This window comes from Chiloscyllium plagiosum, chromosome 32 (genome assembly GCF_004010195.1).
Source record: "Chiloscyllium plagiosum isolate BGI_BamShark_2017 chromosome 32, ASM401019v2, whole genome shotgun sequence".
Taxonomy (NCBI): Eukaryota; Metazoa; Chordata; class Chondrichthyes; order Orectolobiformes; family Hemiscylliidae; genus Chiloscyllium; species Chiloscyllium plagiosum.
In genome coordinates, this window is record NC_057741.1 from 14181306 (window position 1) to 14193864 (window position 12559).

A 12559-nucleotide genomic window follows, 5' to 3' on the forward strand; every position below is an offset into this window, starting at 1 on the left:
ATGTTGCATCACTGTTTACTGTGGAGAAGGGCATAGAAGATAAAGAATTTGGGGAAATAGATGACAGCATCTTGAAAAATGTCCGCATTACAGAGGAGGAGGTGCTGGACATCTTAAAACACATAAAGATGGATAAATCCCCTTGACCTGATCAGGTGTACTCTAGAACTCTATGTGAAGCTTGGGAAGCGATTACTGGGTCCCTTGCTGAGATATTTACATCATCGATAGTCACAGGTGAGGTGCCGGAAGACCTGAGGTTGGGTAATGTGGTGCTACTATTTAAGCAACGTGGTAAGGAAAAACCAGCGAACTATATCTGGTCAGACTGACATCAGTGATGGGCAGGTTGTTGGAGGAAATTGTGAGGGACATGATTTACATGCATTTGGAAAGGCAAGAACTGATTAGGGATAGTCAGTATGACTTTGTGCGTGGGAAATCATGTCTCACTAACTTGATTGAGCTTTTTGAAGAAGTAACAAAGAAGATTGATGATGGCAGAGTGGTGAACGTGATCTATAGGGACTTGAGTAAGGCGTTCGACAAGGTTCTTCATGCTAGACTGGTTATCCAGGTTCGATCAAATAGAATACAGGGAGAACTAGCCAGATGGTTACAGAACTGTCTCGAAGATAGAAGACAGAGGGTGGTGGCAGAGTGCTGCCTTTCATAAAGGAGGCCTATGAGCAGTGGTTTGCCACAAGGATCAGTGCTGGGTCCACTGTTTTTTTATCATTTGTATAAATGATTTGGATGTGAATATCAGAGTTATAGTTAGTAAGTTTGCAGAGGTGTGGTGGACAGCGAAGAAGGTTACCTCAGAGTACAACTGGATCTTGATCATATGGGCCAATGGACTGAGGAGTGGCAGACGGAGTTTAATTTAGATAAATGTGAAATGGTGCATTTTGGAAAGGCAATCAGGGCAGCACTTATGCACTAAATGGTAAGGTCTGAGGAGTATTGCTGAACATAGAGAACTTGGAGTGCAGGTTCATAGTTCCTTCAAAGTGAAGTCACACCTTGATAAGATAGTGAAGAAGGCATTTGGTATGCTTTGCTTTGCTGGTCAGAGCATTGGGTATCAAAGTTGCAAGGTCATATTGCAGCTGTACAGGAGATTGGTTAGGCAACTTTTGGAATATTGTGTGCAATTCTGGTTTCCCTCCTATCAGAACGATGTTGTGAAATATGAAAGGGCTCAGAAAATATCTACAAGGATGTTGCCAGGTTTGATGGGGTTTGAGCTACAGGGAGAAGCTGAATAGTCTGTCTTCCCTGGGGAGGTTGGAGGCTGAGGGGTAACTTTATAGAAGTCTATAACATCATGAGGGGCATGGATAGGGTAAATAGACAAAATCTTTACCATGGTTTGGGAGAGTCCAGAACTAGAGGGCATTGGTTTTGGGTGAGAGGGGAAAATTTGAAAGGGACCGAAGGGGCAACTTATTTGCGCAGAGGGTGGTCTGTGTATGGAATGAGTTGCCAGATGAAGTGGAGAAGGCTGGTACAATTACAACATTTGAAAGGTACCTGGATGTTTGTATGAATAGGAAGGGATAAGAGGGATGTGGGCCTAGTGCTGGAAAATGGGACTAGATTACTTTAGGTTATCTTATTGTCATGGATGAGTTGGACCAAAGGGTCTGTTTTCTCATTGACTCTATGACTGTAAGTCTCAACTTAGTCCCTAGGAGGATTATACCCAGTGCACAAAGATATCTAAGATTGAACTAGCCCTTGCTCAGAAACGAAAGGCATGGAATTTGAAAGTTTTACATTATTGCACTTTGTTGTGTTTATTGGCATTAAGCAAAACAATCTTGACTTAAGCTATGTTATTTCTGTCACTGGAGTTCTTCATGCTGGCATTTGGTTGCCAAAGTGAACAGTTATATTATTTACCAATATTAAAGCCTTACTCCACTGACCTGAAGGAAAGAAGAAGAGGGGGAAGGGAGAGAGGAAAGTTAGAGGAATCATAATTATTTAGGAACAAAAAGGGATCCTGATGAAAATATATTTACTTTTACCTATAGCCACTTTAAGAATGGAAGCTGTGGTTGGAAAACACTCTTTTATTTCCTTATTTCCACACCTCTAATAAGCATTTGCTGTATTACTAAACAACAAATTTGCAACTGACTGGGCTATGTCCAATTTCTCCAAGCAAAATCATTTCTGGAAACAGACATGAAAACACTCAACAGAACTGAAACACAAGAAAACCAATTTAGACAGGAACCAATAAGTCATATGGTGTGAGAGGTCAGTGCTGACTGGTTTGACTATGATCGACATGGACATGCACAAGCAGTGTTAACTGTCTTAAATAAGTGAGTAAATTCAAACCAGGTAAGGCAACTCTAAATGTTTGGGCTAATGAAATGGACATGGAACACAACCCTCCATGATTCTTTTCTTCATATGTAAAGGTGCAATATCTGGACAATTTTGAATTTCTGCCTAAAAATAAGAGGATATTTATTTTGTGTGAATAAATATGCTTTGAGTAAGTTCAAATGAATCACTCTGCAAGTGTGGCTCATAATCTTGAATTGGTTTCTGGTGTAACTGTTCGTGCAGTCTGGATTAGTGAGAAAATGTTATCCAATAGCAGAATAACAACTAATGTTCAACATTATGGTTGAAATTTTCCACTCCCTTGATCAGTGTAGGCAATGGTGAGAAATGTAAGAAAACACAGTTTAAGCAAAAACATCAGAATCATGACATTGAGAAAAGACTTCCTATCTTTTCCTGTAAGATTTAAAGTGTGAGTTCAGAATCTTCCTAGACAGCATGACTACTCTAATTCATGCAATTGCACTTCATTATTAGCCTAACTCATCTAATTTCTATGCAGCTTCGAATTCTCTATTCGTTCCATGATAAACTAGGCAGCACCAAATCTTGACATTAAAGTCAGAGCAATGATCTGCCATCAGCAACTTGATTCTGTTTACATCACAACATCCCTGCATGCTCCATAGACACTATTCTCACACACACACACCTCATGCAATATATCTTATGGCTCTTAGCTTCAGTTCTAAGTGCTCACTTGGAGACTGCCAGCCTCTGTGGTTTGCATTACCTTTTAATGCATAAGAAGAGGTGGCAACTTGTCACTGAGCACTGAATGGTCAAAGGGGTGGACATTCATTTGGCACCGTGTTATGATAATGTCGCACCAACAGCAGCTAATACAGAAAATGTGCTGCGTGCGCTTCAACCAAATGTCATGTGTAAAAGTCAAAGTGGTCCAGTGCACAGTGAGGTCAAGGGGAACTGGTTATCAAGGGACTCATCCCATTTCAATTCAGAACCTTTCCATAGCCAGTCAGGTATTTGGGCCTGCCAGAGTCTGGGAATTTGTGTCCATGGATTGGTACACAAAGTGTTAACAGGACAAAAACAAGCAGACTAGGGATTCAAGGTAGATTAGTCAGGGTGCTGTGGAGACCTCAACTTTGCAGGTGAGCCAGTTTTCCTGCAACGGGACAAACAGAGGGACTGAGCATGATGACAGTGGATGGAAGAGTAATTAATGTTGGTCAGGAGAGATGATAACGTATTCTAGTTCCCAACAGTTGAGTAGGAACACAGAGATCAAGACGGTCATTTGTTTGGGAGGATGAGTTGGATGTAAGTGTTTTTGTTTTCACAACACATACACTAACTAGAGTTGTCGTCCATGGGCTTCTGTGAGAGGCATGTTCTGTGACAAATTTAAAGTGAATGGTGATCCTGTGAGGATGAGGTAGTAGAGAAAAGATGATAGAAGTTATATTTACAGAGTGCAGGAGATCATTCATCCTCTTCTTTCACTACTGTGTATTGCATTTCACTCAAAACATTGCACTAACCAGGTCCACCATCTCATTACAGACTGGCTCAGTCTAGATTAGATTATTTACAGCGTGGAAACAGGCCCTTCGGCCCAACAAGTCCACACCGACCCGCCACCCACCCAGACCCATTCCCCTGCATTTATCCCTTACCTAACACTACAGGCAATTTAGCATGGCCAATTCATCTAACCTGCGCATTTTTGGACTGTGGGAGGAAACTGGAGCACCCGGAGGAAATCCACACAGACACGGGGAGAATGTGCAAACTCCACACAGTCAGTCGCCTGAGGCGGGAATTGAACACGGGTCTCTGGCGCTGTGAGGCAGCAGTGCTAACTACTGTGCCACCATGCCATCCTTTAGTGGTGTAGCCTCCTTTGCCAGTCACCAGGATATCATAGAATCATTGAATCTCTACAATGTGGAAGCAAGCAATTTGGCCCATCAAGTTCACACCAATCCTCTGAGGGTCAGATCTTCCAGACACCTCCCCCGCCCCATCCCTGTAATCCTGCATTTCACATGTTAATTCACCAAGTCTGCACATCCCTAGACACTATGGGCAATTTAGCATGGCAAATCCACCTACCCATGCTAAAAGAACCCATACAGACACGGGGAGAATACGCAAACTCCCCACAGTCACCCAAGGCTAGAATCAAACCCAGGTCCATGGAGATGTGGGGCAGCAGTGGTAACTAGTGAGCCACAATACTACCCAACTAAGGAGCAGTGCCTTCCTTTCTAATATTGTCCACCAGCACATCCAAATCCAGCAAACTGAGAGATAACTTGCCTTTCTCAGCTATTTTCTTGGGGATAACAGTTTGGGATCACAGTATGAAGGGAAGCTACCGGTTTGCAGCATCTGGGGTACAATGAAGTTGTGTTTAGCTATGGTGCATTATTGGTGCAAAGCATTGGGTACTTCTGCCATGCCTCCCATATGATTTCTGATGAAGGGCTTTTGCCCAAAACATTGATTTTCCTGCTCTTCGGATGCTTCCTGACCTGCTGTGCTTTTCCAGCACCATTCCAATCTTGACTCTGATCACCAGCATCTGCAGTCCTCACTTTCGCCTGTCATATGATTCCACTAAACAGCTGCTAAAGAGGCTGGTTGCATAACTAACAAGGTGAAGAGTGAATGATTGTCTGAGCAAAATTGTCGCTGATTATGTCAGACTGGGTGCTATGTCATCTGAGAAAACTCTGCCAAAAACAAGGACAATTCAGCCATAACTTTATGTTTTATAGGCATGCATAGTCAGCATGCAATGTATTACAGATAGTTAAATGTTCTTTGATGCAGTCTGTCAGTTGTTCAGATGTTTGACCTACATTCCTGGCATCAGAATGGCACTGAAACCACATTATTCATTTGTGCACCTTAAAATTAGAGCTGGTCATTTAGCAGTGAAGTCAGAAAGATGTTTTCACAGCACGTGTGATGCAAAAATGGAATACTTACCATGAAATGGCTGTGGAGGCTAAGATTCATGCATTTTTTTTTATTAGACAAGGCTATCAAAGGACAAAAGGAGCTGAGTGTTTGATCAACCTTGTCTAAGTGATGGGCAGAACAGAGTTAAGAGGCTGATTGGCTGACATCTGTTTCTGTCTTCCTACACTCCTACTGAGAAATGCCTTACAAACTCAAGGAAGGGCCGAAGGCCTAATCACCTTTGGCTCTAAAATTTGCCCAATCTACATCAGATTAATCTGGAAGGTGGAAGTGTCTGAAAGATTTGAGCTGCAGGGAAAGCTAGTTTTCTCATGCTGCTACAGCATAGTAAATGTACAAATGATGTTCTCCATTAACAGTTTGTTGCTGTCAAGTCAAAACATGATAGGGCCTATCACACAAATGAATTTCAGTGCCAGTGTGATGCTAGGCATGTAGATCATATATCCCAAAGATGGCCAGTTTGTATCTGAAGGCATGTCCTACTGGCAGCTTGCAACCAGGCAACATACTAACTATATCTAATCAGGCAGAATTCTAAACATATTATTCAACATTAGGTATGATCCTACTATTGGATGACATTTTTTTCAATTAATCCTGACTGCACTCACAATTTTGCTGTCAGCTAATTTAAGGTTGTCAGTTGAGTTCACATTATTGTGGTACACTTGTGCATATTATAATCTACATATATTGGGATACAGGGACCTGCACTTTGCAGACAGAAAAAACATGTACACACACTGCACCTGTTCCAAGTGATAGCTATTCCATGGTTCATTCCTCAGAGCAATGCCATGACAAATTAGAATCAATCAGCCTGTTTTAAATTTAAACAAAACTGGCAGTTAACTGTTAGTTATCTTCTAGCTGATGCATTCTCCATGACAACACCTCTACCAATCTGATAACCAGAATATTCTTCTCATACAGTATTGAAAATGTTATTCTCTTGTTTCTTGCAAATTGACCTGATGAGTGCAAGGTTAAAAGCTTTGATAAAATCTGTCTTTTTTGGCAATATCGAATGTTGCTTAAAACAATGAGTAAAGTTTGGTTTGAATTGATTGGGAAAGCTATATTTTATTTGCTGTGTTTCTCAAATAAATATGTCTCAGGCTTAAGCACAATGTTAATATATGACAGCAGCCCACATATATATTCCATATATTTTTAAAGGTAAAAACATTGATAAGGATTAGATTAGATTACTTTACAGTGTGGAAACAGGCCCTTCGGCCCAACAAGTCCACACCGACCCGCCGAAGCGCAACCCACCCATACCCCTACATTTACCCCTCTACAATGTGGAAGCAAGCAATTTGGCCCATCAAGTTCACACCAATCCTCTGAGGGTCAGATCTTCCAGACACCTCCCCCGCCCCATCCCTGTAATCCTGCATTTCACATGTTAATTCACCAAGTCTGCACATCCCTAGACACTATGGGCAATTTAGCATGGCAAATCCACCTACCCTGCACCCAAAAGAACCCATACAGACACGGGGAGAATATGCAAACTCCCCACCGTGCCGCCCCAAGGAGTTGGGATAAGTCTTCTGATCTATTGAATTTAATGGCTTCGGTGCAGTTGGTGCTCAAGAACAAAGAACGCATTTTATTTTCATATTGACAGATGTAAAATACTCTATCACTACTTCACCATGGCAATTAATCTATTCAAACACTGGTTTCAAACCTGCACAATCCTGGTGTTTTTACAAGTATCCCATTTGCTTGGAAATTTTAATTCTGCAATCAGCTTAACATCTTCATCTGCTCCATTTTATTCAGACTTAATTACCCACATTGCAGATCCAGATGCCTGTAATCGAAGAACACTTGGCACTTTACAGAGGATATAATTCTTAACACATTCATCGATTTAGTTTTCTCCTCACTGAAGATAACAGACTATTTGTCAGCCACTGTTCAGCTTTTTTTCTCCAATATCTGCCTACAATTGTTCAATCTCCTCTTGTTTACTGGTGGCAAATTAATGACTCTGTGAAGGGTGGTGTCATCTGCAAAATGTTTGTCGCATTTGATATCATTTCCCCAGGTAATTGATCAGAATTAAGAATGGAAAAAGATCCTGTGGTAGTCATGCGCAAATGCTCTATTATCAGTGAGGAAGTTGCACACCCAGTTTAATAGTGACCGAATAAGTCAACTTTCCTTTCCCAAAAGTGAAATTAACAATACAATACTACTGTCTACATTCCTGGATATGTGCATGTCATCAACTATAATATGTAGTCAATATGTCTTCAGCTATTGCTAATATCTAAGTTTTAACATCAACGTTTATTAAATGTATCCATTTTCATTTTACCACCCTTCTGTTCTTTTTGTTCTTCCATATTTGTACATTAGATGTGGTACTGAAAGTGCAATGTTAAATTCAGTTTGAACTCTGTGAAAGATACCTATTCCGAGAAAAGGACTACTTTCCATTTCACTTGAATAGTTTCAATACGCTTCAGGGCAGGGATGGCACAATCAGAAGCAATGCAGGATAGGCTTTACCTGCCTTAATAGTGTCTCTCAACTTTAATCTCAGAGAGATGCCAGCGTTTCTTTTTTTTTAGTTACCCACAACAAACATCCTGTAGGAGGCTTCTATGAAAGTGGCTGCTAAATTGGTTCCTGGTTCGGGGTTGTTTTGTGCGTGGACATAATACCCAAATGAAACAGAAACAAAGAGGCAGAAAACATAAGAAACGTTCATCTTATCACTCTCATTTCAGTTGCAAACCAAATAGAGTCATTGAGTCATAGAGATGTACAGCATGAAAACAGACCCTTCAGTTCAATTCACATAACCTGAATTAATTGAGTCCCATTTGCCAGCATTTAGCCGATATTCCTCTATACCCTTCCTGTTCATATACTCATCCACATGCCTTTTAAATGTTGTAATTGTATCAGTCTCCACCATTTTCTCTCATTCCATACATGCACCACCCTCTATGTGAAAACATTGTCCCTTAGATCCCTTTTTAAATATTCCCCCTCTCCCTTATGCCTATGTCCTCTAATTTTGGATGCCAGGAAGAAAAGACCATTGACTATTGTATTGTGCAATCATCTCTCCAATGTAGGCAAATTTTAATTAATACACATGTTTCAACAATAAGCACTTTCAATGAAACTGGTTCTTTGTTCAATATACATAGAAGATTAATTCTAGACTGTGATGCTCACACCTTAAATCACCCTAAATAAGGTTCACCTAAGCCTAACTCAATATCGTCGATATATGTCGATCTATACTGAATCCTAGTGAAGCAATTACTTGATTTGAAAACTTGCAGTCTTGTTTTCAAGTATGTTCATGGCCTCACCCCTCCTTATCTTTGTAATCTTCTCCTACCCCAAACAAAACAGCACAAGTCTGTGCTGATCATCATGCCCTAACAAAACTGAAGAAACAAACCATCTCCCCTCATTCAGTACGTATCCCTTTATTTCCTCCCTTGTCTTGTAATCATCTAGATGCCTCATAAATGTTGCCAATGTGCCTGTTTCCTCCAACTCTTCTAGCATTGTGTTCCAGGTTCCTGTGTGAAAACCTTCCCTCACACATCTCCCTTAAATATTCCCCCTCTCACCTTGAACCTGCACCCTCTTGTAATTGAAACTTCACCCCTGGGAAAAAAGCCTCTGACTATTCACTCTATCTATGCTTGTCATAATTTTGTAGACCTCTATCAGGTGCCCTCTCAGCTGCCATCTTTCCAGTGAAAACAATCCTGGTCATTTTAAGCTTTCTGCATAGCCAATGCTCTCAAGACCAGGAAACATCCTGGTGAACCTTCTCTGCACTCTCGCCAAAGCTTCCACATCCTTCTGGTAGTGTATTAAACTGCACACAATACTCCATAACAAGGGTTTTATGTAGCTGCAACATGATTTTCCAACTCTTGTACTCTATGCCCTGATCAATGAAGGGAAGCATGTCATATGCCTCCTTAATCACCTTGGCCACCTGTGTTGCCACTTTTAGGGAACTGTGCCCACCCAGTTCTGTCTATATGTTAATGTTCTGAAGGATTCTTCCATTTACAATATAATTCACAACTTAATTTGACTCTCCAAAATGCATCATCTCACATTTGTCTGGATTAAACTCCAACTGCCATTTCTGTGTCCAAGTCGCCAACCTATCTATATCCTGTTGTATCCTTTCACAATCTATGACACTATCAGCAACTCTGCCAATCTTCATGTCATCTGCAAGTTTACTAATCAGACCACCCACATTTTCCTCCAGATCATTTAGATATACTACAAACAACAGAAGAGCTAAGATTGATCCCTGTGGAACACTACTAGTTACCAGTCTCCATTCTGAAAAACACCCTCCACCGCTACACTCTGTCTGCTATGACCTAGCCAATTTTGTTGGCACCTAGCCAGTCCACCCCGAATTCCATGTGATTTTCATCTTTGTACCAATCTGCCATGTGGGACTTTATCAAATGCCTTACTAAAACCTATATAAACTGCATCCACAGCCCTTCCCTCATCAATTATCTTTATCACATCTTCAAAAAATTCAATCAAGTTGGTGAGACATGACTTTCCCTGTACAAAACTATGCTGTCTGTTACTAACTAGTCAATTTTCTTACAAATGTGCATAAATCTTGTTCCTTAGTATCTTCTCCAAGAGTTTCCCTACCACCGACGTCAAGCTCATGGGCCTATAATTCATTGTATTATCCCTGCTTTCTTTCTTAAACAAGGGAACAACATTGACTAATCTCCAGTCCTCTGGGACCTCACCTGTGGCCAAAGAGGATGTAAAGATATCTGCTAATGCCCCAGCTATTTCTTTCCATGCCTCTCACAGCAATCTGGGATAGATCCATCTGACCCTGGGGACTTGTGAGATACCTGTGTTCCTCGAGTTTATCACCATCCCTGGATATTTATTACTTCATCACTGATGGTGACACATTGAACTACCTCGACCCTCAGCTCCGGCACTCCCTCGCCTCACACCTCTACCTTTCTTGCCTAATTTAGGACAGTTCTTAAAATCTAACTTTTTAACTAAGCATTTGGTCATCTGACCTAACATTTCTTTATACAGCTCAATGTCATATTTTATTTGATAACACTGTGTATACTGCCTTAGAATGATTTACTAGATTAAAAATGCCATATAAATACAATTTGTACTTGTAAAAGTTTTTGTATTTTTTCATTTTAGGGCAATCATTTATATTTTTGGACCATGACAATGGTATTTTTTTCTCCCCTATATAACAGATAAATACCAGCCTCTTTAGTATGGAGGCTTAGATAAGGACAAAAACAGTTGCACCTCTGAACCTAGTTACCGTGAGGTGCTGGTGATAAATGGATTTAACAAATGACTAGCAACTGTATTACCAAATTTAAAAAGACCTATACGATTGAAACAAGAATCAGCATTGAGGTACAGTTGGTGTTAGACTCAAAATTATTTTAAAATGGAATTGTTAAATATATATTGTGGAAATGCTTTGCAATATGTACAATTTCAAGACACTTCAACACAACAGTCATTTTAATGCAATTAACTCCGTAGAAGAAAACATTTGCAAAATCAGAGATCTCACAGGTCTAAGAGGAATACCAAATTGAAGGCTCATTAGTGAAGAAGGAGCTGAATGCATAGGGAAGTGCAAACATATATGATGCACCAATGGAGACAGGGCAGAAGTAAACTGGAGATTTTCAAAATTAAAATCACATGTCGCCCTTCAACATTTTTAACACTTCATACACACATTTAAAATGCACATTATATGCTAATTAGGAAGATAGAAGAGCAAATACACTTTTTTTAAAACAGCAAATGGCAAGCATGTAAATTGTCTATAAGCAGTACTATTACTGAGAAAAACTATGGCATGCCCTGTTTTGTTTGCTGACCAAATAATACAAATTGACAATCTAATTCCATCAAAATAGAGCAATACTTTTATTGAAGGTGATGCTTCATTGTCTAAGCTCTACCAATGGAACAAATTCAAATTTGACTTTTTTCTTTACTCGTCATTATACATGCTCATGGGACACAAGACTCTAAAGCAGGAGCAGTTAAGATGAAATTCTCAACTCCTTCCTTTTTCAAAGTACAATTATGAAGGATAATGTGCAACATTAAAAGGCATTAATGGGTTGGGCTCTCCTGCAACAGAAAATATGCAATATAACTGAAGCTAAACTTGGCATAAACATAGATCTGAAAACTAGAAAAACTAACATTTATGTAATGCCATTCATACCCACAGGAAATTTCAAAGTGCTTTACAGTCAACTAAGTACTTTCAAAGAGTTATTGGTGCAATGTATGATTGCCAATTTGTACACAAGGCCCCACAAATACCAATATGACAATGACTTTTTTTGAGCTGTACATTGAGTGCTAAATATTGAACAAGATGCAGGGATGATTTCCTTGTTGGTTTTCAATATAAAGCTACGAAAAGTGTTACCACTGTTTCTGTTTAAAATCGCATCAGAAAGGCAGCACCTCAGACAGTGCAGTATTCCAACAGCACTGGATCTGAGTGCCATTATTACCTTTGCAATTAAGTCTTAGAGTGGAATTGAAGTCATAACATTTTGATTCAGAAGACTATCAACTAAGCACAGCTGACAAGAGCACCAAATCATCTCCATGTGAAAAGTTCATACAACTTTAACTTCACTTCAACTTCACTTGGTAGTTGCAAGCATTATAAAGTGAATTTTCATCTTTTAACGGGAAAACTGTTCCCTATTGGTCCATCGACCTGTCTTGCAGTTCTATCTTTTTCAATTCAGATTATTTCTCCTTCCCATTTTTCCTGCTGGTATTGATTTCTTGATTAGAATGGTTGTGTGGATACCTTGTGATAACTTGCCTAAGTTTTCATTATTCCTGTCTGGCCCCTCAGAGGTGATATGGTGATTTGATCATGGAATGTACCAACTCAGGGTAGTCCAAACTACATAAGCATTTCTCTGCCAGAAATTGTTCGAAAATGATTTGCTGTGAAAGCCCTGATTTATTTCTCTTAAGGGTGCGATACCTCATTGTACCTCATTGACTACTCGACAGAGATCATCTCTATCCGGACAGACCAGAAACTAAATCTGGGACATTAGTTGTTCATACAATTCAGTTACATAGTGCCTTTATAAACAGAGAGATCCCCAAATCCAAATTTCAATTTCTCACATTGACAAAAATC

At 39.9% G+C, this 12559-nt stretch overlaps 1 protein-coding gene across 1 annotated transcript in view; it reads right to left on the reverse strand.

Annotated features, from left to right (window-relative positions):
- LOC122539346 (protocadherin-10-like) overlaps window positions 1-12559 on the reverse strand; it is a 56485-nt gene that overhangs the window by 16482 nt on the left and 27444 nt on the right. The window lies entirely within an intron of this gene.